This window comes from Ursus americanus, chromosome 9 (assembly GCF_024610735.1).
Source record: "Ursus americanus isolate L20-20 chromosome 9, mUrsAme1.1.p, whole genome shotgun sequence".
Lineage (NCBI taxonomy): Eukaryota > Metazoa > Chordata > Mammalia > Carnivora > Ursidae > Ursus > Ursus americanus.
Genome location: NC_142135.1, coordinates 12,648,700 through 12,672,080, shown reverse-complemented (window position 1 = coordinate 12,672,080; position 23,381 = coordinate 12,648,700). Strand labels below are relative to the sequence as shown.

General features: G+C 44.9%; 1 pseudogene; it reads right to left on the bottom strand.

Moving 5' to 3' along the window:
* Window positions 1–1,058: 1,058 nt before the first annotated feature.
* LOC123801921 (general transcription factor 3C polypeptide 6 pseudogene) lies at window positions 1,059–2,377 on the bottom strand (annotated as a pseudogene).
* Between the last annotated feature and the right edge of the window lie 21,004 nt (window positions 2,378–23,381).

The window sequence follows — 23,381 nt, the reverse complement described above, 5'->3', positions numbered from 1 at the left end:
GCCAAAAGGTAAACGTGAAGTCATTTCACCAGGGAGAGAAAGAGAGGGTTTTATTATTAACCTTCTTTATTCTTGGCAGTCCAGGACGACATCATATCAGGATCCAATCTTCTCTTGTTGCTCTGCCACTCACGGCTTCTATTTCCAAGGTTTCTTTATAGTCCAAACAGCCTGCTGAAGCTCTAGCCACCACATCCATGTTCCAGCAGGAAAAAAGAGAAGATCAACTGGCCCGTCTCCCTTTATGCTTTAAAGTTTAAGGAAACTTTCCAGAAGCATCCACCACTCAACACTTATAATTCCATGTCACTGGCCAGAACTTAGTCATATGGCCACATACATACATATATACACATTTATGGGCACATGGCTAACCTGAAGAATTCTGGGATTGTTACAAAATAAGAAGAAAAGAACAGATACTGGGTCAGATAATCAGCAAGATGAGTCAGAGATAGGATGATGGTAGAAGCAAGAGATTTACTGGCTTTGAAAAGAAGAGGACCATAAGCCAAGGAATGTAGGCAGCCTCTAGAAGACGGAAATGACCCTCAGATGCCAGCAAGAAAATGGGACACTGATGCTTCAATGGCAAAGAATTGAAATCTGCCAACAACTAAATGAAAAAGGAGACAGAGTCTTCCCCACCCCCAACCTCCAGAAAAGAATGAAGTCCTGCCAACACCTTGATTTTAGCCCAGCCTATCTCAGATAGCTGACTTGCAAAACTGTAAGATAATACACTTGTGTCATTTTAGGCCACTAAGTTTGGAGTCATTAGTGATGGCTGCAAGGAAGAACTTATACACTTACCTTAATAAAACTTTCAATTTAAAGGACTTATCAGAGAAGGGTCTCTGTAGTCATTTATACCAGATTTTTAAAAATTCAATTCATATTGGGTCCTTAATTACGCTGGTATGTTAAACTGTGCTATAATCAGAAATGCATGTATAACCACCAAAACTAGTAAAATAGTAAACGATTGAAAGCTACGCGGTCAATTATTTTATATAAAAACTCCAAAAAGTTTGTTACTAGTTATAATGAAAAATATTTCATCTGAGAGTGTTTTCCAAGGCAGTATCTTGAGTTTCCATAAAAAACATAACCTTCCATCTCGGAAGAAGGGATATCAATAAGAGAACCAGAATTCTCTACTTCCAAGTTCAGTGATTTCCCCTGTTCATAACTCAGGTTTGAATTATCTTTCCTTTGAATCTTTTGCTCTTCCAACTCAAGAGATTTATCTGAGGCTGGAGCTACAATGTCGTCATCTTCATTTTCATGCAGAAAGCTACAAATCATGTTGGGTCTCTAGGAGAACTCATTGCCCTTGATTTGCAGCCATTCCACACCACCTGTGCTTTCTTCTCCTTCCTTCTTTGCTGTCGACAGAGTTCTTGTCATACTGAACTTCTGCATTGTATGGCATTTATAGTTTAGCACTGTTTTATTACTGCCTTCTGCTTCACCATGTTCAACACTGGCTTCAAATGTAACACAGGTCCCAAGAGCATCTCCATACTCCGCAGCAAGGACGTAGCTGCCCACTTGTAGAATGGGCCTCTCAGTGTCAATTCCCCAAATTTGCATTTATTTTCACCTTTTGATAGAAAGTCTGAATCAATAATTCTGGACAATTCCACCAGAACCAACCGCTCTACTTCCTCTTGCCCGTCCTCCTGGGTCCACTCTCAGTTGCTGCCATGATTCCACAATGCTTTCATTGTCTTGATAAATCCTTAAAGTTACCTGGGAGATGGTTATCACAACCATCTTTTAACTCCAGAAACTGAGGCTAAGGGACTGAGTCACATGCCGCAGTTATTAGGGGATAGTGTCAAAGTTTGAATCGGCATGTCCTCTCCACGGCTCATTGCTCTCCCAATTGGACAACGTGATGTCGTTGGTGGAAAGTTTAAAGGTTAAACTTTTGCTAGGGGTCAAGGGTGAGCTGGTGTAAAGCAAACAGCCACCAAGTACAGCATGCCTGGTTTTTCGGAGCTATCACTCAGCTGCAGCAACAGCAGAGAAACATTTCCATCCTATCTGCGACCTCATGCAAATTCCCTCATAGCAACATTGGCTTTGTAAAGAATTACATTTCCTGCTGCAATGATTAGATAGACAGGCTCCTTTAAGTCCTATCAGCCAGAACTTAGCCCTGTGTTTTGCTGCTAAGTCTTTGAATACACTCTTCACGCCAGCTTTCTCCATCTTTGCAGTGGGGTAATAATGCAAGGCTCTGTGTCTTTCATTCACTCCCATCTACATCATTTCCTTTGAAATGTGCCTGTGGCCCTGTTGGCAAGACAGGTGGTACTATCCCGGCTTGTGAGTGACAGACCTGGGGACCAGAAGAGCCCAAGGCCATGGTTGAAGGTCGCACAGTTTAGCACCCCATAAACACCTCCATCCATCCTAGCACTGACAAATGGTATGGTGTACTTTTCTGTGTATCTGCCTCTTTTCCTCATGGCAGTGAGAGTATCTTGAAGCCAGAAGCTATGTCTTCCCCCTGTATTTTTCTAAGGTATAGCCAAGAGTCTGGAGCATATCAATGTGTAACACATTTAAGAAGTAGGTCCTTGAGTGGAATCTGGGATTCCGATTACTCCTGGATGTTTACCTCCAGCCCTCAACACACCCGCAACTCAAGACCTATCTAAATGCCAGCTTGACATCACTACATGGATGCTGCAGGCATCACGAAAATAATGTGGCTAAAACAGAGCTCCTTATGTCTCATTACAAATCTGCCTACCCTGAGTTTTGCCGTCCCAGTAAGTAGCTTCACAGCATTGTATACCAGAAACTGAGTTATCCTTGATCTTCGTGATTTTTTTTTCTTTTGTCTACTTTTCAGGTCTAACTGGTCACAGGTCCTCTAGACTTTATATTCAGAATGCATCCAGAATTGTCCACATCTTCCAGCTCCTAGGTCTTTACCCCAGTCCAAGCCACCATCTTCTCTTATCTGAACCATCACAAATACTGTCCCCACTGGTTCCCTTCCACTCTTGTCCTCTTGCAATCCATTTCCCAGGAAGCACTCAGGGTGATCTTTTAAAACGGGAAATAAGACCAAATCCCTCTTCCACTTAAGACTCTTTGCTGGCTTTTCTTGTCATTGAAGTAAAGAAATAAACAGACAAATTCCAACTTCTTTCCTTGGTTTGCAAAACCCTCTGTGATCTGACTTTACCAATCCCGTGACTCTATTCATTACCTCTCTCCTTGTGTTCTCCATGTGCCAGCTATGCTAACTTGCTTGATACTCCTTGGACTTTCCAAGTTCACTCAGGCTGAAAGGCATTTGCACTGGCTACTCCCTTGGTCTGGAGTGACTTGTCTCTTCATTCTGTTTACATGGCTGGTTTCTTCTTGTCATTCAAACCGCAGCCTACATGTGACCTCTTTGGAGAGGCCAGCCCCGACCACCCAGTTTTAGGTAGCCACATATCTACTGTCTATCAAATTATCTTATCTTAAGTCTCTCTTTGGACACCACCTATTCTGATCTGAAATTCTTCTTGTTGTTTCTTTTGTCTGTTTCTCCGTCTACCTTTCCACCCTCTGGATTACAAACTCCAGGAGAACAGGAATCCTCCTGTCCTTTTCAATGCTATGTCCCTTGTATAGTGCCTGCAATATAGCCTGAGTCCCATGAATATGTATGCAGTGGCTCTCAGAGGTGTCACTTCACACTGTAGAGTGATCGTTGGTGCTTCCTGCAGGGTGGATGGTCAAGGATTAGAAGGCTGTCTAAATTAATTCTTAAGCAGCCTGGAATGAGATACGTTATTATACCCTGTTTTTCGGAGGAAGCAACTGATGCTCAGAGAGGTTAAGTAAGTTGTTTAAGGTCAATAGTTCATCGTGACTAATTAGACCTGGAAGATGAGGGGAAGACGGGAATCAAGGATAATTCAAATTTCTGGTGTGAGAAAACATGCCACTCTCTCCTAAGATGGGGAAAATCTGGATGAAAATAAGTTTTCAAAGGGAAATCAAGAGTTCTCCTTTGGCCATGTTATTCTTATAGTGCCCAAAGACCCCTTCTTCTTCCTAATGAGAGGGTCAAGATTAGAGCTCCTGCTCTGAGCCCCAAATGTCATGCTGCCTTCCCCAACAGTGTTTTGAGCTTTCATAGCCTCTTTCCTTCCCTGCAACTGGGGTGCTCCATCTAAGTGATTTTCCATCCAACCTAGAGAGGTGGTGCGCCATGCATTTCTGCAGTCTGGAGATAAGGGAGATAATATTCCAACTGGGAACTGTAAGTGATACCTCTTAAAAGGAGGCCAAGGAGGCAGTTTGCTCTGTATGTTGATGACTGATAAGTGGGGCCTTTGAAGGTTTGGGGGAAGAAGTGAATTTCATGATCAGAATGGGGAGAAGGAAAGCACAGGAAGGGCAACCTTCGCCTACACCCAGGTCTCTGATAATAATGTTACCCCCTAATGTAGACAGGGCTTTACAGTTTCCAAAGCATTTCACATTGCTTATCATTTGTGAACCTCACAACAAAATGCAACATGGGATGTTTATTCCTGATTAAAAAAAAAAAAAGAGGGGCCGAGGATCAATAGTATAAAGTAGTTGTCCAAGGTTATAGAGTTACAAGTGAGATGGGGCAGATCTTAAACCTGGCCTTCCAAGTAACCATCCAGGCTCCACATGCCACCTTTCTCGCAGAAACCCTGTGGCCCTTCCTCTCCATCCCCATGCAGAAGACCCTTTCCCTCTCTCCCTTCTACTTGCCTCTATATTTTGTCCACTTCAGTTCTGCAGTTCGCTGTCTTGCCAAACTCCCTGAAAAGCTGAGTTTATAACCCTCTGGGGCCTCTGTTGCAGAATTAGCTCTTAGCCAGTTTCAGGAAAGTTTACTGAGAAAGAACAAAGCAGTGAGGGGAGTTGGGAGGATGTGTGTTGCTTGGTGGCACTCATAGATCTGTTTCTTGTGCTTGAGGTCAATGATTCTCAAACTTTAATGAGCAAGAGAATCATGGGGAGAGCTTATTAAAATCCAGATTACTGGGTCCCCCCAACCAGAGATGTTGATTGAGTAGATCTCAGGGGTAGAACCCAAGAATCTGCATTTCTACATACTGCTGATGATGCTGGTCTGAAGCCACCTCGAGTAGCACAGCTCTAAAGCGGCTGCACCTGCTTGCCCTCCTTGGTGAAGTCCAGGTGAGGGAGATAATCTCAGGTGGTGTTGATGGAAGAATCTACGGATATAATCTCTCGGGGGGAGCAATTGGCAACTCCAATCAAATTCTGAAAAGTGTGCTTTGACCAACAATTCCACTTCTGGGAAATTCATTTTAAGGGAGTAATTAAAAATACGAGCAAAAATTTAGGTACGATATGCCAGACATTTTTTAGAAGCCCAATCTTTATAGAATGAATTGAAGGAAAGGACGCTCATTGCTGAAGTGTTTATAATGGGGAAAAACTGGAAGCAATCTAAATGTACAAATGTCAAAAAGGATTGATGGATGACCTTAACACACCTACTCTCAATTGGGAACCAGGTTACTTTAAAATGTTAGAAAAGATGGTGACAATATAGCGATATGTGAAAACAATTAGCATGACTTCATTTTGTTACATATTTCCAAAAACAATAGTGATGAGATATCAGTTAATTCATGTTGGGATGAATGGTGTTTTTCTGTTTTTTGTTCGTGATAAGCATGTATCAATTGCATCACAAAATAAAACTTGTCTGAAATCAACATAAAAGGGTAACTCTTTGAGAACTCAATTCTCTGATTCAGGACTTTTTCCTGGAACTGCCATCTTGGAGGAAGCAGGAATTTTTAGGTTGGAGGGAGGAATGCTCTTTGCCTTTGAAGAGGCTGTTGCAAGCGCAGTTAATGGAAACCAGATGTGTTTGAACCTCGGGCTTTCCGGCTGGGTTGCTCTTTATCTTGGAGCCCACCCTCAACTCTGGCATGAGCTGTCCTTTCCTGTGGGGCTGATGTGCAAGGCTGGTTTTTAGCGGAGGTGAGCACCTTGGGGATGTAAACATTAACTGGATTGGGCATTATTTGAAGTCACCTTGGGCAAATTGTATACATCTCCTTTGAAACTTTTAAATTAGTTGGTCAATATTAACCAGCAACGATTGTTAGATCAACATTTCAGGGGACGTGATTGATTGCTGTTCGATAACTTAAAAAATAGCAAGAACACTGGTATCTGCTTTCTACACGAAAAGACATGTTACCGCTAATAATCTCTACAGCAGATATGATGTTATAAGCATGAAACTACTCATCTGGACTGTTAAAATAAACGACATTGCCTCTGCTTGGCTGAATTGTGGGTTAATACCTCTTTCTATTTTGCAAGTATTTTCATGGAATAGGTATTGACTTTCTAATCACTCACTAAAAATGTAATAAAATAGGAACTAGGTAAGAAAGATGTTACTAGAGGGGAAGAGGCAATTCGGTGGGTGGGAAACAGAATTTAGAAATGTGTGCATAGGGGCGCCTGGGTAGTGCAGTTGTTAAGCGTCTGCCTTCAGCTCAGGGCGTGATCCCGGCGTTCTGGGATCAAGCCCCACATCAGGCTCCTCTGCTGGGAGCCTGCTTCTTCCTCTCCCACTCCCCCTGCTGTGTTCCCTTTCTCGCTGGCTGTCTCTCTGTCACATAAATAAATAAAATCTTTAAAAAAAAAAAAAAGAAATGTGTGTGTAGAACTTGGCAGTGATCTGTGTGATTATTGATAAATTGCTTCAGGGATCTCCCTTCGTTTCTAAATTTTTGCCTTGTGTGGATTTTGAAGTCAGACATTTAAGTTAGTGTTATGTTTATCAGCTGTGTAACCTGGGGAGGGAGTGGGAGGAAATCCTCCATCTTTTTGGATTGCAGTTACTTTGTTGCAAAAAAAAAAAAAAAGAAATCCTAGATCATCACATTAAATAGGTCCTGCTCAGTACATGTTTGTTTGTGGTAATGGTGCTGATGGTTAATACCGAATCCCAGCAATTCTTCCACCTATGCACAGATTCGACCCTATTCGCTAAGCCAGAGAATGAAAATGCACTTATACTCCTTAGTTTCATTACGAGAGTGATGGCATAACAATCCACTGGAAAAGAGTTAAAAAGAAAAGGCCCTGTAATCCCACCACTTCAGCACAATCATTGATGGATACTTTTTATAGTGAAGGCCAGCGAGATTAGAAAAATAAAAACTTTGAGTTTCAGGTTGGAGGTTGGATAAGAAGGCTCTTAATTTCTCTTCGACTCTGAATCCCTTGATCTCGACGACCTAGAATGTTCAATTTGGAGATACCCTCTTTTCCAAGTAGTTTTGAGGTTTAACTGTAAAAAATGATGAACTGTCTAAGACATTGAACCTCAGCACTAATTTTTATGAGAAAACATTGGAGATACAATAACTTCATTCGTTCAGCCATTCAACAAATATTTAATGACTTACATATATTTGCAACTATGTGCCGGGTGATACAGAGGTGAACAACAGCAATAAAAAACACAGTCTCCGCCCTGGTGGGCATTACAGGCTGATTCAGGAGACAGACTTTAAACAAGCAATCAAATATATAAATAGAGAGTTCCAAATTGTCATAGGGATTCGCAATGACAAGTAGAGAGTTCTAAGAGGGAGCGTAACTGGGAGCCTAATTTAATTGGGGAGTCAAAGAATATCTTTTGAGTGATGTTTATGATGGCGGATGGGTAGAAATCAATCAGTTTAAGGGACGGGATGGGTGGGGCTTGAGGAGTATGGGAGTGAGGGCTCGAAAGTGAGAGATAACTTGGTCTTATCTGAGTATATAAAAGAATAACATTGTAGTTAGAGCACGGGGAGTGAGCGGGAGCACCGCACAAGATGAAGCTGGGAAGTCAGCTGGGCCACACAGGGAGGGATTGGCTGCTTATGGCAAACTATTTGGATTATCCAAAGCACAAAAGGGGACCCTGAGGAGTTTGGAGTGGGCAAGTGGCCTAATCTCTCCTTGCTATGTGGAGATTGGATTAAAGTAAGGGGTGGTGGCAAATGGCGAAGGACAGATAGAGACCCCTGGAGTGGTCTAGAAAAAAGACGATGATGTCTTGACTTAGGATAAGGTCAATGAATGGTTGAAAAGTGGGTGATTTGAGTATTTTCAAAGTCGACTTCAAAGGACTTGGTGAAAAGCTACTCATGAGGGTTAAGGAGAAGGAGGGTCAGGAGCGGCTCTCAGTTTTCTGGTCTAAGAAACTTGACAGAGGGCAGTCCCTGTCCCTGAGAGAGGGAGACAAAGGGGAGATTGGGGTCAGTTTTGGGTTTGAAACAGGCTGATTTTGAGATAGACACATGTGAGACATTCCAGTGAAGATGGCAAGCAGGCAGTTGAATATACGAATCTGTCAATTGCATACGGCTCATTTCTCTTGAGGATTCTAAGAACCAATGAGCTTCTCTACTGCTTTAGTAATTTTTAGTTCTTGTCCATCTGTGAGGCAATATGAGGTGATTTCTGTATTATCTTACTTAGCCCTGTTACACAGTGAACTATTGTTCTGTTAAGCTGGCTATCTCTATCATCATCTTTATTACCTTTTATCACCTGTCTACTGAATTTAGTTCTCTGCTCTCCATCCATCCATCCATCCATCCATCCATCCATCCATCCATCCATCCCTTTCCCCAGAAATAGACATATGCCCAAGATCAGAAGGGCACTGAAGGGGCGCCTGGGTGGCACAGCGGTTAAGCGCCTGCCTTCGGCTCAGGGCGTGATCCTGGCGTTATGGGATCGAGCCCCACGTCAGGCTCCTCCGCTGGGAGCCTGCTTCTTCCTCTCCCACTCCCCCTGCTTGTGTTCCTTCTGTCGCTGGCTGTCTCTATCTCTGTCAAATAAATAAATAAAATCTTTAAAAAAAAAAAAAGAAAGAAAGAAAAAAAGAAGGGCACTGAAAAGATCATTAATCTATTCACTGTATAGATGAAAAAATTGAGGTCCAGTGGAGAGAAACCTCCCAGTCCAGAGGCACTTGGTGCTGGTGAAAATTCCACTTCCGCTTGTTGTATCTACCCCATTTCCTGAACCAGTGTTTTTCATCACTGTGGCTCCTTGGAGAATGGCTCTGCCAGAAGGCGAGAGACAACACTGTCAGGCCTCAGTAGGCAGAGCGTGCACCTCTTTCCAGCATTTCTCTCCCATGGTGTTTAAATGTGTGGGGCTCCCCTTTGAAGTCCTGCAGAGTGAAAGCACCAGCAGGCGGCCTCTTCCAAGGAATCTGCAGTCAGTCTGCTAACAGGCAGCTTGTCTCCCCTGCTGCTGGGGCAGGACAGGGAACGGGTTTATAACAGGGGACAAGATAATGATCAAAGGAAAACTTAGACTGATGGTTTCAGAAAATCTCGTGTGATTGATTTCGAGGTAGAGATGGAGGGACCTGCTGGCCTCTGATGGTTGCAGATTTGGAAATTGCCAGGAGTTAACTCTTTGGGAACTGCTGTACTTCGCACCTTCAGAACAGATGGAATGAAACATCAGCAGGGCGGTATCAAAGTCTACTTTCTTTTAACCAGCTCTGCCTGTCCCTGACTTATCTCTACCTTGAATTCACCCCAGACTTCAATGATGGAATGAAATAAAAAAGGAGGAAAGGCAAAGAGGATAAGCCCACTGCTTATTTCTATTCTGAATACGTTAACCCAGGAGTCAAACAGATCCTAATAAGCTCCATGCTTATGTTTCTTGGCTGATCACTGTAGTACATATTTATCAAGCGCCGGCCGCGTGCGAGGCACCGCTGGGACGCTAGGGGCTCACAAGTAAGGAGATGGGTTTCTCTGTGTTATAGCTCTGGGCTCCACATTTAGTCCTATTATCCCTCCATTCTCCCCATCATGAGACCACACGCTCGTCTCGCTCTGACCACAGGCCTTGGCCTCCCTTGCCAAGAAGGTCCTGCTGCCCCGGTCTGCCCTTAGAACATCTCTTTATGCTTCAAGTCTCATCTCAAGGGATGAGTTCCCAGGCTTCAGAGTATGACCGGCTGTGTACTTGTGGGGGGTGAAGCCTGAAGCTGTGGAAGCCACTTGGAGACAACCCCTTGGAAAGGTGACAAGAGCTGTCCAGCATTAGAAATTGCTGCTCACTGGCTCAGCAGAAGTGGCGCTCCTTGGGGTGGGGGGGCAGAGCCGTGTGAACTGGGAGAAGGCACAGAACAAGCACTTCACTTTGGGAGACACAATGTAGCCCCTTCGTGACCAGCCTCGTGACAGTGGGGCAAGCTGCTCGTCGCCATCACGCTTAGTTTCTTCTTCCGGACAGTGGGAAGAAACCTGCCTCCTCCCCAGCCTGCTAGAGTAATAGAAAGAGGTGACGAGGATGAAGCAAAGAGCACTCAGTGGATGCCCCCCTCTGCACACCTCTGTCAGTTTCAGTTTTCTGGAAAGCAGCTGCCAAGACAGAATTGAATGGGCAAGAGGCTTGTTGGAGGAAATGCAGGTGCAGGACCAAAAGGAGAGTGAGTCGGGGAGGTGGAGAGAGGCTCCTCCTGTGCTGTGGGCCTGGCCCCGGGAAGCAGAGGGCAAGTAGGAAGAGGCAGGAAGAGCCTGAGACATCCCCCACCCCCTGCCGCCCCAGCTCTGATGAAGTCTCAGCCGACAGACGAGGAAGTCAGAGTAGACAGTCCCCTCGAAGCCTCCTGCACTGAGGGATGAAATGGCCTGGTCCTAGTCTCCGTGCTGTGCTCAGTCATCAGCCGGGAGCAGCCCTGAGAACAAGGCCCTGGGCCGTCAGCGTGAGCATCTGCCAGATCCTCACGATGTGGCTCTGGAGGCTCCCTGAGCTCCTTCCAGCAGGTTCTCTGTGGAGGGACATCTGAGCTGCAAACTGCCACAGTAGCCACACAATCCTTTCTTCTTCCCTTGTCTGTGTGTGGGGCTGAACATTTCTCTCACTTATTGTATTAGTCTGCCAGGACTGCCATGACCCAATACCAGAGATTCAGTGTCTTAAACACTGAGGCTGTTGGCAGAGTTCGTATCTCCTGAGCGCTCTCTCCGTGGCTTGTAGACGGCTGTCTTCTCCCCTTGTCCTCACGTGGTCTTTGCTCTGTGTGTACGCCACTGGTGTCTCTGCTTATAGGGACACCAGTCATATTGGAGTAGGGCTCCACCCTATGACCTCATTTAATTTTAATTTCCTCCACAAAGGCTCTATCTCAGTACAGTCGCCTTGGGAATTAGGGCCCCAAAATATGAAATTTGGGGGACACAATTCAGTTCAGAACACTCCTGTACTTTACCCAGTTGTTTCTTCCCTCTCTCTCCCTCCTCTCTTCCCTCTCTTCATTCAGCTAATGTGTTTTCCCGCTCTTCTTCCATCTCCCTCCCTCCATCCCTCTCTCTCCCTCCTTCTCTCCTTCCCACTCTCATTCTCCAAATTAAGAGTCTGTCATATTTACCCAGTGTGCCAGGGATGGAGAGATAAAGATGCAGTTCTCTTCCTCAGGAGATGACCCCTTACCAGGAAGGAGCTAGTTGGGACTGCCAGGTGCTATGATGAGAGTGAGCCTGCAGCTTGGAAAAAACACAAAGGAGAGATCTCTGATCCAACCTAGGCTTGCTGGGCATATTCCAAGAATGCTTCCTGGAGGGGGTGGCATCCAAATGAGTGTTAAAGAATGGGTAGAGTTTATAGCCTGGAAAAGGGTGTATGTGCAAATACGAGGCATCCTGAGGGGTTATAACCCGTTCAGCCAAGCACTGTTAGTCCAGCATGCCTGGGGCATATGGCAAGCGCTGGGAAAGTGTGGGAGCCAGGAATAGAGGGGTTGCACTGGTACTGGTGCTGGCACTGAGGGACTGTAGATCTCACAAATCCTGATGCCTGGCTTAGAGCTTGAGTTTATCCTGAAGGCTGTGAATATGTCTCTTTAACAAACCAGCTCCCCAACATTTCAGGGTGCCTGGACTCCATCTAAGGTTCACGGTGTTTTTTCTCTCATCTTCCCCAAATCACAGGTGCGAATAATGTTTACATGGAAAGGGCGTCTTTCCCTTCCCTCCTGTGCCTTCCTTGCCCCCACCTGCCCACTCTGAAGTGGAACCTGCCGCACACAGAGACGCAGCTGTGCCTGTGTTATAAACAGCGACACGCCACCATCCCCCTGTTATTAGTGGAGCTGCTGAGCACATCAAGCAAATGCCTTCCTCTTAGGGGCAGCATGCGAAATGGCCCAGAAACATCATATTAAGACCTGAAAGATGCAATTTAAATTTTCTGTGGCTGTGGAGATACCACTGACATGGTGATTACATATGTCAAGCAAGTGCAATGCAGCAGAACGCCCTATAATTGGGGATCCCAGATTGTGGGCTGTATTTGGGGGTGAAGACCTGGAGAAAGGGGCATGCACTGCTGGACAGTGCTCGTGTGTGCTAGGTGTATATCGCACATGCTCTCGGGGTTATTCATCTCCGACACAGAAGCGGAGAGCGAGCCCTGAGTCCAGAGACCTGGGTGCTGCCGATGAGGAAGGCCAGGCTCAGGAGAAGTGTTGGTGTGAGGTCATTGTCACACAGCTAGTTCGTGGCAGAGTCAGAACTAGATTTCAGGACACCGAAATTCAAGTCCAAATCCCACTCACTTGTTCATGAAGCATATTTTCAATGCTTACAAAGTTCCGGGCTCTGTAGAAGGGAACTGGGACACACAGGGAATAAGGAAAAGGAGTGTCTCACCCTGGAGTTTGTAGTCTGACTATGTCCTAGAAGCATCCTGGTCGTTAACAGAAAATACCAAAGCCTGACCCTAACCCCAGAAATTGTGACCTAATGGGTCTTTGGAGGGGCACAGGTAGCAGCGTTTTCTAAAGCTCCCAGGAGGTAGAACTGTTGGTCCCGAGTTGCTCTGTCCAGCACCTGGCTACTGAGCACGTGCAATGTGCTATGAGCCAGAGTTCCAGCAAAAGAATAAAAAATATCTCAGGAGTAACTTCTGATGTTGATTCTACATTGAAATGATAATAGTTTGGATATGTTGGGTTCAATAAAATACATCATTAAAACTAGTTTCGCCTGTTTCTTTTTACAGTTTAAAAATGTGGCTGATAGGGTCACCTGGGTGGTACAGCCACTTTACTGCGGACTCTTGGTTTCAGCTCAGGTCGTGATCTCAGGGTGGGGGGATCGAGCCCCACATAGGGCTCTGTGCTCATCTTGGGGCTGCTTGAGACTCTTTCTCTCTCTGCCTCTCCCCTGCTCCTCTAAAATAAATAAATCTTTTTTTTTTTTAATGTGACTGCTAGAAAGTTGGAAATACCTATGTGACTCATATTATGATTCCATTGGACAGCCGTGGTCTGGAGACATTAACATTTTTCCAGCGACTATACAATCTCTCTCTCTGCCTGGGTTCATGCACACAAGGACACAAAGTGGTATAAATGGAGTGGCCCCTGATCATATCTTGGGCAGAAGTAGAAAGAAACTTTGCCCTCAAGTCACACTGCCTGGGTTCCAATCTCAGCTTCAATGATTATTTGTCAGATGACCTCAGGTAAGTCAACTCTCTGTGCCTCTGTTTCTCCATCTGTGATATGAGGAGAATGGGGATATTTAAGTTTTCATTGAGATACTGTTAGCTATTATTATTACTCTCCCCTCTCTGGGTCTTTTCTGTTGAAATTTGATTCTCACACTTCATTCTGTGACCACCTGCCACTGAACCGAAGCCTCGTCTTAGCCACTTACAGAATTGCAGTCTGCAAGTATCAATTTAATTTCATACTATGACCCATTGTCATAACAAAAAATGTAGCCCCTTCTAGGGTGCCTGGGTGGCTCAGTTGGTTAGGTGTCCAACTCTTGATTTTGGCTCAGATCACGATCTCAGGGTTGAGATGGAGCCCTATTTCAGGCTCCATGCTCAGTGGGGAGTCTGCTTGAGGATTTTCTTTCTCTCCCTCTCCCTCTTCCCCTCCCCCTGCTTGTACTCTCTCTCTTTCTAAAATAAATAAATAAATCTTAAAAAAAAATGTAGCCTTTTCCCCTTCTGAATGCCTTTTTGTTAACTTCCAAGGAAAAGAGAAGTTAGATGAAAATAAGATGAGTCAGTGCCCCACCCTCCCTGTTCCCTCCTCCCAGTTTCTTTACCAGCTTCAAATAACACTTTGAGCTGGGGAGCTTACCAGTAGAAGCCAGGCTAAAATATGCAGGCAGATTTCTTTCTGAATAAGTTTCATTGAGACTTAGGGGTTTATCTTTGGTGGCGGGGATGTCTGGATGAGGACTAAGTGCAGGGCTGACTAGATAAATCTTTGTCCGACCTGTGGGGGCATTTCTTCCATCTTCAGGCTGTTGGGCTCAAAGTAGAGATAGTCCCGTCCCTTTAAGATCCTGCACTGAATGCTTTGCTAACAGAAGTCTTGACACAGCCCTGTCCTGCGAATATCCCAGTTCCTTTAGAAGATCAAAGCATTGCAAACATTTTTGGGGGGTGCAGTAGGAATGAAAATGAGTTATTATTTCATCAGAATCTTCAGAAGTTCTGGTCTGGGACTCGTCCTGGGATGAAGGGGATAGACAGCCACATACCCGGAGAATGAGTTTGGAGAGAATTCTCTTGGGGTGGTTTCACTAGAAGAGAGCACATTCTGTATCGTGCATGTTTGGGGCATATTCAGAGCTAGCTAGTGCCTGGCACCTGAAAATAAGTAATCCACCTTTGAGGATCAGTGGAACCACTGAGAAAAGTCTTGTGGCCCCCCATCAACTGGGCAACAGCCAGAAGAATCCAAAAGAGACTTATTTGAGACTTGAGTTTCACACTAAATATGTGGACATAGGAAAACCACTTACCTCTCTCAGGCTCCTTTTCCTTATCTGTAAAATAGGAGCAATCACCTCAATTTGTAGGGTTGTTAAAAAGGTTAGATGAGAGGATAGACATAAAAGTATCCAGTAAAAAGACTAAAATGAGGGCTGCAAAGACAAAAGGGTGCTGCAAGTAATGTGATGGGGAGTCACCGGAGATTCTGGCACAGGAGCTGTGAGACACAATGGATTTATTGCATTTTTGATGATTTTTAAATTTTTATCTTATCACAATAATGCACAATCTAGCAAAAAATATGGGGGAGGGAAGCATAAAAAATTAAAATAATTTGTAATCTTACCACACAGAATGAATAAATGCCTGTTAATAATTTTGGGAAATCTTCATCACATAAAACTTAATTTGATGAAATAAAAGGAAGAAAATTCCAGTCATTTAATATTATTTGAACACAGAGGCATGGCTTGAGCAAGGAGGACATCTGGATCAGGAGTGGGGAAATGTAGCAGAAGGTAAGGCTGGAGACAAATCAGATGGATTTTGTATGCAAAGACACTAGTGATCTTCCCCTTCTACTTTCTTTTTTGGAGGAAAGTCATAAAACCTTAGGTTTCTTTTTTTTTTTTTTAAGATTTATTTATTTATTGAGAGAGAGAGAGCACGTGTGCAAGTGGGGGGAGGGGCAGAGGGAGAGAATCTTCAAGCAGACTCCCCATAGAGCACAGAGCCCCACTCGCGGCTGGCTCCCATGGCTCTGAGATCATGACCTGAGCAGAAATAACGAGTCAGATGCTTAACTGACTGAGCCACACAGATGCCCCATAAGACCTTAACTTTCTCTGCCTCCTCTTCCTGCTCCCACACCTTCTGATTTTCATCAGTTCCTTTAAATGCCATGGGATATGTGTACTCTTGCCTACCCAAGAGAACAGAGGGCAGGAGGGCCCTTCGGTCCCTAGCAGAGTTGCTGTACCAGAGTGAGCAGTCATCTCATGTAACATGAATTGTGGGCCTATCCTGGGTTCCAATGCTGCCCATTGGGTTATTAATGATTGGAACATGGCGGAACCTTTAGGCCCTCAACAATGCTGTACATATAAACAAATTCTAGAGTGCATTTTCCAGCTTTTGGCTTCCTGGCCCAGGCATCCTCCATCTCCCCTGCATCTTTTATAATGAGCTCCGTCATATCTGGCATGTGGCTGAGAGGTCAGTGGATTTAGATACTTTCCGGATTCCAAAGGTGAGATGACGTAATGGAGCAAGAGAGAAAGATTGTGTGTGTGTGTGTGTGTGTGAGAGAGAGAGAGAGAGAGAGAGAGAGAGAAGGCAACCGAGCAGAGAAGCATGAAGGATAAAGAAAGGAAGAGGGAGCGAGAGACACAGAAAATCAGAGGTGTGATGAACAGACAGGAAAGACAGAAGAGAGAGAGGAGGAGGAAGGGAGACAGAAAAGGATGCTTGAGTGACAGAGACAGAGTGAGTGCAGGAGAGACAGAGACAGTCATTACCACTTAATGATTGATACAGGATTTAAATGAAATATTCATGGGAGGAAATTGGGCTATGGACAAATCCAAAGGCCACTCCCCCGATCCCACCTCCCGCTTCCGACGTGTGCTCGCTACTGAATATTCACGTTCTCTGCTGTCGTTACACGGAAACCACTGATGGCTGTAGCTGGGCAGGGCAGCTTGGTCCTTTGATGGCATTTGGCTGCACTAATAACTTGTCTGCTCCTCTGCTTGGGTGGGTCCTGGGTTTCTGCGATGATGAGGCCCCTTAGAGAAGCCCCTTGGCACCTGGCAGGTGATCCAGACGGCTTCCCCTTCCTCTGAACTCCATCTGTGGTGAGGCTCCAAGGGTTCCCTGAGTCAAGGTCTACCTCTCCTGCAAGAGATAGCTGGAAACATCCTCGAGGGTAGCGGTAGCATACCTCCCTGCAAAGCCTTGTGCTGGTAAGTAACAGAAACTCAATGAATCCATGTACTCTGCCATTGACCATCTCCCCAGCCCAGTAAACAAGAAAATCATGTCATCTCTCTGAGCCTCCACGTTCTCATCTCTGTGTATGTGAATACCTGTTCTGCGGATGGTGTTACCCACGGACGCTATGAGAAGGGAGGTGAGAATGCTTTCCCAGGACATGGTACAGGATGGAAGACTTGATGCTTTCCCCTTCACTTTCTCCTTCCCTCCTTTCTTTCTTATCAGCAGGGAATGAAACTCAGACCCCTACTGGGTCCTGTTCCTTGAGGAGCCATACCAAAGCCTGTGACTGGGAACTGGGGTCCTTCACTGCTCCTACCTGGGAAGGTTTGCCTTGGGGAGGCGGTGTGGCTGCTCTGCTTTTCACACCCCCCATGACTACATCTACCTGCCTGGGGAACTTACTGTTTCCATGCTAAGTTATGTATGGGTTCAATTGCTTCTTTTGCCTGTTTCTGTTCAAGTACCGTATTCCTTAGCTCTGGAGGAGCTGGGACGTCAATCCTTTGATTATAAAAATAACTTGAGCTGTCCATTTCCCATTATAATGTTGTCTCAGATGGTCTCCTTCCCTTCTGATTTTCCTTATTTAGTCTTTGGATGTCAGTTTGTTCATATAAGATGGAGATGATAATATTAATTTCCATGGGGCCATTTGAGGCTCAAGGGAGGGCTTTCTGAAGGGTTAAACCTATTCAGGTGTTGAATCTGGTGACAGTGTGTATGCGTAATCTTGCCTCCGCTGAAAGCTCTGGGAAGATAGGAAGCCCCTCCATCCTTTCAACGCCACATAACCAGTGCCCTTGCAAAATGCCAGGCACACACAAGGTGCTCAGTTAATGTTTTCTGAACAAATGACTGACCTCAGATCTTCAGAGGTTAATCTCTATTGTCTCCTATCTATTTTCATCACTATTCAAAAGAAATTTTTATTAGCGTTCATGGCTGCTGACATCTCCACTCCACCCACATCCCCACCACCCACAATTCCCAGCCCCTATCCCCCACTCTGGGGTAGACTTGATGGATAGCTCAGGAGTTCAGAGCATACATTGGGCCAGCCCAGACTGGAAGATAAGGATTTCAAGGGGCAAATACAAGGAGATTGGACCACTGCAGCCTGATTCAGAGCAGATGAAATGCCTGTGCTGGCTTCAGGAATAGGGTTTTTTTTTTTTTTTTTTTTTTTTTTTGTTTTTGTCTAGCTTCAGGGAAAAAAATAAGAGGTGAGCCCCAAATAACACAGTGGTCGAAAAGTAGCAACTATATCTACCAACGATAGCTGGCCATAGTTTCATCCTTCTGGGCACAACCTCAGGTGATTCAAACAATGTTGGGCTCATTTTACAAATAGGAGCTGTAGGCATTTCCCATATTGTCTTGTTTATTGCACCTAAGCAGGACATATATTTCCTTTAAGACTGCAGGCCAGGCCTGACTCCCTATGGGTATTCAGTAGAGCTGGCAGATTAGATGAGGACATACAGGAGATATCTTGCATCGTCTTCTCTCTGTAGTCCTTCATACTCTCTAACATGCCACCCATGTTGCTTATTTATCTTGCTTATTGCATGTTTCCCCCCTGACTCTGGAAGCTCCATGACAGCAGAGATGTTTATCCTTTTGTTTGTTTGTTTTTCAGTTTTGTTGTTTCCGCAGCTGTATGCCTGGGCTCAGAGCACTGCCTGATACATATTAGGCATGCACTAATTATTATTTGTTTATTTAGTTAACTAATTTCCTACATAAGCAGTGCTTATTCCTTTACATAACACAAAACCAAAACACAAATATTTAAATGCATCTTTTTTTTTTTTCTGATGGAAATGCCTTAGAATATATTACTCGATCCCCCTGACTTCCTAAACAGAGCTGAGATAATGATAGGTGACGTGTCTAGTGCTTTCACTTAGTAACAAGTGCTTTATTGGATTGACTCATTTAATCCTTGTAATGTGCTTTTTCTGTAGATGAGGGAAATGAAGCACAGAGAGGGTAAGTGGTTTGCTCAAAAAGCACACAGTGATTAAATCACAGACCCAGCACGTGAACCCAGGCAGTCATGGTCTGGGAGCCTGGCCATGAGTTAGGTGGTTTGCCCAGAGTCAGTGTCTCCACTCTGAAGGCCAAATCTCCTATCACAGTGGCTCTCTGAAGGGACCCCAGATGGGAGTGCTTTCTTGCCACACAGACTGCAGAATAAAACTTAGTTTTCTGACGTTCCTTCTCCTTCATTGTTAGCTGTTACTAGGTGATGTTGTCAGATGACTTTCCTGAGAAGTCCTGCTGTGATGATGCTTCTGTGCTGCTATATCCTAGAGGAAACCAGATGGTGAGGATCTTGTTTTATGCCCTAAGGGGATTAACCTACGAAACCCTACTAGCAAACTTCTGGAGAATTCCAGAAGTAGAAAACCCAACAACTTCTGAATCGCAGCCTCTCTGTGGAATGTCCTCTCCACAGCCTTTGGGGACACAGGTGTCCTGGCATTGGGAGACAAGTAACCCCACCGAGCACTGATGTCTATGCTGCTCCCAGCCCTTTATCGTGCAGCTGTGATTGTGTTGGTGCGTACTTGGTTAACATTCATTGTGTGTGTGTGTGTCTTTGCGTCTTAACCATCATTGTTTTTCTATTCTTATTGTGTTCCAAAAGGGAAGTGATCGCTCAAAGCAAATCGATGTGACACTTGCATCTTATTTATGTGGCACAAAGCCCTCCTTTTGCCCTTGGTGAACTAGAAGAGAATTTTCATCTTGGAGCTAGGTCAGGTCCCAAGAATGTCATGCGTGTGAGTTGTTCTGTACTGAAGCAATAATACAGGCACTGAAGTACTCGGTATTGTTTGTCGGCATGAATTAAGGGGAGTAACACACATGAGCTCTGTGACAGCCAAAGAGCATTTGCCCTTGCACCTGAGTTTGTGGTTGGGGGTGGCAGAAGCCTGTTATCTACACTGCCTACACACGTTTGTGGGAACCAGCTCACTGTCTTGACCTCATAAAGTTCATTCTCCAACCAGTAAGCACTTACACTAATATTTATTAAGACCTAGGTCAAAACAGATAGAAAGCCACATGTTCCTTTCCTAAGCTTATTTTTTTCCTCTTAAGAAATAAATATTGACAAGTATGGCAAAAAATTCAGTCATCATCAATATCTTCATTAGTCAGAATCAAAGATCCATCCTGTAGGTAACACGTTGAACACATTTCACACTGGGTACGGTACTAGTGCTTTATTGGACTAACTCATTTAACCCTCACAATGGAAATGCAAAGCATGGATATAAAGAATGCAGAAAGCATTTAAAACGAACTTCTTCCTTGCGTGATAGCAGAGAAGCCGGCTTTGGGGAAGTCCGTAAGTATTCTGTCTGAATAGGAGTCTCACTCCTGATTTCCACTTTGAAACCTTCAGTTCACCAAATACTGCCTCCTCCATGAAGTCGTTCTGATTTCTCCTGAAACATGAGAGTTTTTCCTCCTCATTTATATCTCAAATCTCAAAGCCACCCAACTGTACTTTTCGATGGCACTGATCCTATTCTGACAGGCACCATGGTTCTCTGAAGATGTGGGGTGTGCTACAAGCAAGGGGTTTGGAGTCAAAAGACATCTGTTTGACTTTTCCCAGGCTCCCTGGGTAAGTGCTACTAATCGCAGTATTATCTTCCTGAGGGAACTTGCGAGACCTAATGAAAAAACACACAGATAGTACTTTGTTAACTGGAAGCCCAGGTTACCGTGTTTATTACTATCACTGGCGTGTAAACACATCGAAAGGAATGCTGGCCTGAGCCATCTTTGTGTTCTCTGACACCTTGAGCATTGCCTGAGAACTAGCAGATGTACTAAATGTGTTATCAAAGGAATACTTTTAGGAGACAACCAACTGTCTTCTTAGCAACCAATCGCATGAGCCATCTCAAGAGCACCTTCCCGCAGATGCAGAAGCAGGCTGGACAGACCCTTAGCTTGGGCTGGATTCTTTAAGGCCAGTGAGGCACCATGTATCCTCTAGCTAGCTGAGAGCAGACAAGGCTGCTGGAAATGCTTTGTCAGGAAAGGGGAAACGACTCTTTAAGAAAGTCACCTTAATGTGACTGAATCCTTCATCATGAGGTCAGAAGACAAAGTCAGAGATGCAAGAGGTATGCTCTCCATGGGCAGTATGACAACCCTTCAAGTTTGATTCCCAAATGCAGACGTGCTTGGCTGTTCTGCACTTCTGGAAGGAAGGCTGTATTTGTGAAGTGATGGAATAATTTCCATGGCAACAGACTGTCTGGTGTCAGAAGAACAGACATGAAAGCTCCACGTGCCAAGTCTGTATTTATGTGATGCTTATCTCTCTGCCTCCTACAACGCAGAGGGGGCTTGATCTCTCAGCAGACATCCTTTACTGTCCAAACGATCCCAATGTAGAAATCATGCCATTTCTATCAGACTTCCACATCTAAAGGTTGAGTGTACTATTTCTGTCTTGTAAAATTTTTAGTAGCCTGAATGGAGCTGTCAGGGTCTTTGTAAACAGATCTTGCTGGACCCTCAGGGGGTGACCCAGGGGTGATGAAGGAGGCAGCTAGGGCCTGGGCCTTGGTCTTCTAGGGAATGTAGTGTTGCCATCTGCCCAGCACCTTGCTTCAGGATGAAGGGAGAGAGGGGGTGTAGTCAGAGGACCAGGATGGACCCTGACTGGAGAAGCCTGGCCAAGCAGAGTAGAACTGGGCAGGGAGGCTCCTCCCTGTTGCTGTATGCAACTTCCTGCAATCGATAGCCCCTGGGAGAAGCTCTGCTTTTACCCTCAGCTCCTAATCTCTGATGCTTCCCAAGACTTTATCACCATAATCTGTGCACCAGAGACTTCAAAACAAAGACTGCTCTTGGCTCCTTTCCTGACCCCAGGCTTCTCCACAAGCCACAAAGCCCTAGAATGTTGCTCCTTAGGACTTAACCCTTCCTAACTCCTTCCCGTCTGCCCAAACCACAGGCCAAGCACATCAGGAGAAGCCCAAGTGCCCCTGTCTTGCTCTGTATCTCAGAGACTGGAGGTCAAGTAATGTCTCCAAAAGGGAAGTATCTTCTTCCTTTTTTTTTTTTTTAAAGATTTTATTTATTTTTTTTGAGAGACAGAGAGAGAGAGAGAGAGAGAGAGCAAGCACATGAGCATCAGGGAGGGGCAAAGGGAGAAGGAGGAGCAGACTCCCCGCTGAGCTGGAAGTCCAACATGGGGCTCAATCCCGGGACCCCGAGATCATGACCTGAGCCAGAGGCGGATGCTTCACCCACTGAGCCACCCAGGCACCCCAGGAAAGTACCTCCTATCACTGCAGGTCAGCAAGATGCCCACAGGGGGCATGTGGCTAAGCAATTTTAAATGCTCAGCAGTGATTAAAACGTTCTCGACTGACCTGTGGTAATGGTTGTGCATATCTGTGAATATGTTAAAAGCTATTCAGTTGTACACCTTACAAGGGCAAATTGTATGGGACATGAATCACATTTCAATAAAGCTGTTTTAAAAGGTGAGTTAATAGAAAACGAACAGTCTCCTAAAACTAGTGAGATCGAATTTTAAAAATAAATGTATTTAGATTACAACAGATTTAGAGGGAAGAAATATTGTATACATCATAGAACAGGTGGTATGTGGCTATGGTAATGAAAGTTTAGGAAAAACTGGTATGGTAGGAAAGCTTGGGTGTCCCCTCTGTTAACTCTTTCCTACAGCCCTTGTTAGAGTATGTGCCACTTCTAAGCATTCTGTACATTGTGGACCTCTCCTTCAGAAGCCAATTATCATATACGATGGTTGCTATCTCTTTATATCATCCTTCTCCCTCACAAAAGCTTTTGTGTCAAGCACTGAGTAGTCCTTCTGTGGGATCCTTGGCACTTTGCGCGGCATCCGTAGGCAGCATGTAGACTAGAAGTCAAGGTTTCTCCACCTCAACACTCTTGGCACTTGGACCAGGTAATTCCTGATGGTCCTGTGCATTATGGGATGCCGAGTAGCAAACCTGGTCTCTCCTCACACTAGACGACACCCATACCCCCCTCAGGCATGACAAAATAAAACATCTCCTGACACTGACAACTATGCCTTGGGGGGCGAAATCACTCCTCAATGAGAACGACTACTCTAAGCCAATAATCACTGAACCCTGGATAGATATTTATGGTCACCTTTGATGAGCCTGGTACTATTTTAGGCAGCGGGAACAGAGCAGTGACCAAACTGGACGAAGTTCCTGCTTGTAAGAAGTTTGTATTCTGAAGACAGAGATAGAAATCAAGTGAGCAAATTAATAAACATTCCTATTCAGATGGAGATAAACATGCAGAAGCAATTTATCAGGGTGATGGAATTGAAAGCGGTTGATGGTCAAAGACAGTCTTTCTGAGGAGGTGACGTGGAAGTGAACTCTGAGAGTCAGAAGGAACCAGTCACAGGAAAGGAAAGGGACTGCCTTGTAGCCAGCAGGAAAGTCCCAAAGGAGGGAATGAGCTTGGTGAGTTTGGGGAGTGGAAAGGAGGTCGGTAGGACAGAGTCCAGGGAAAGAGGT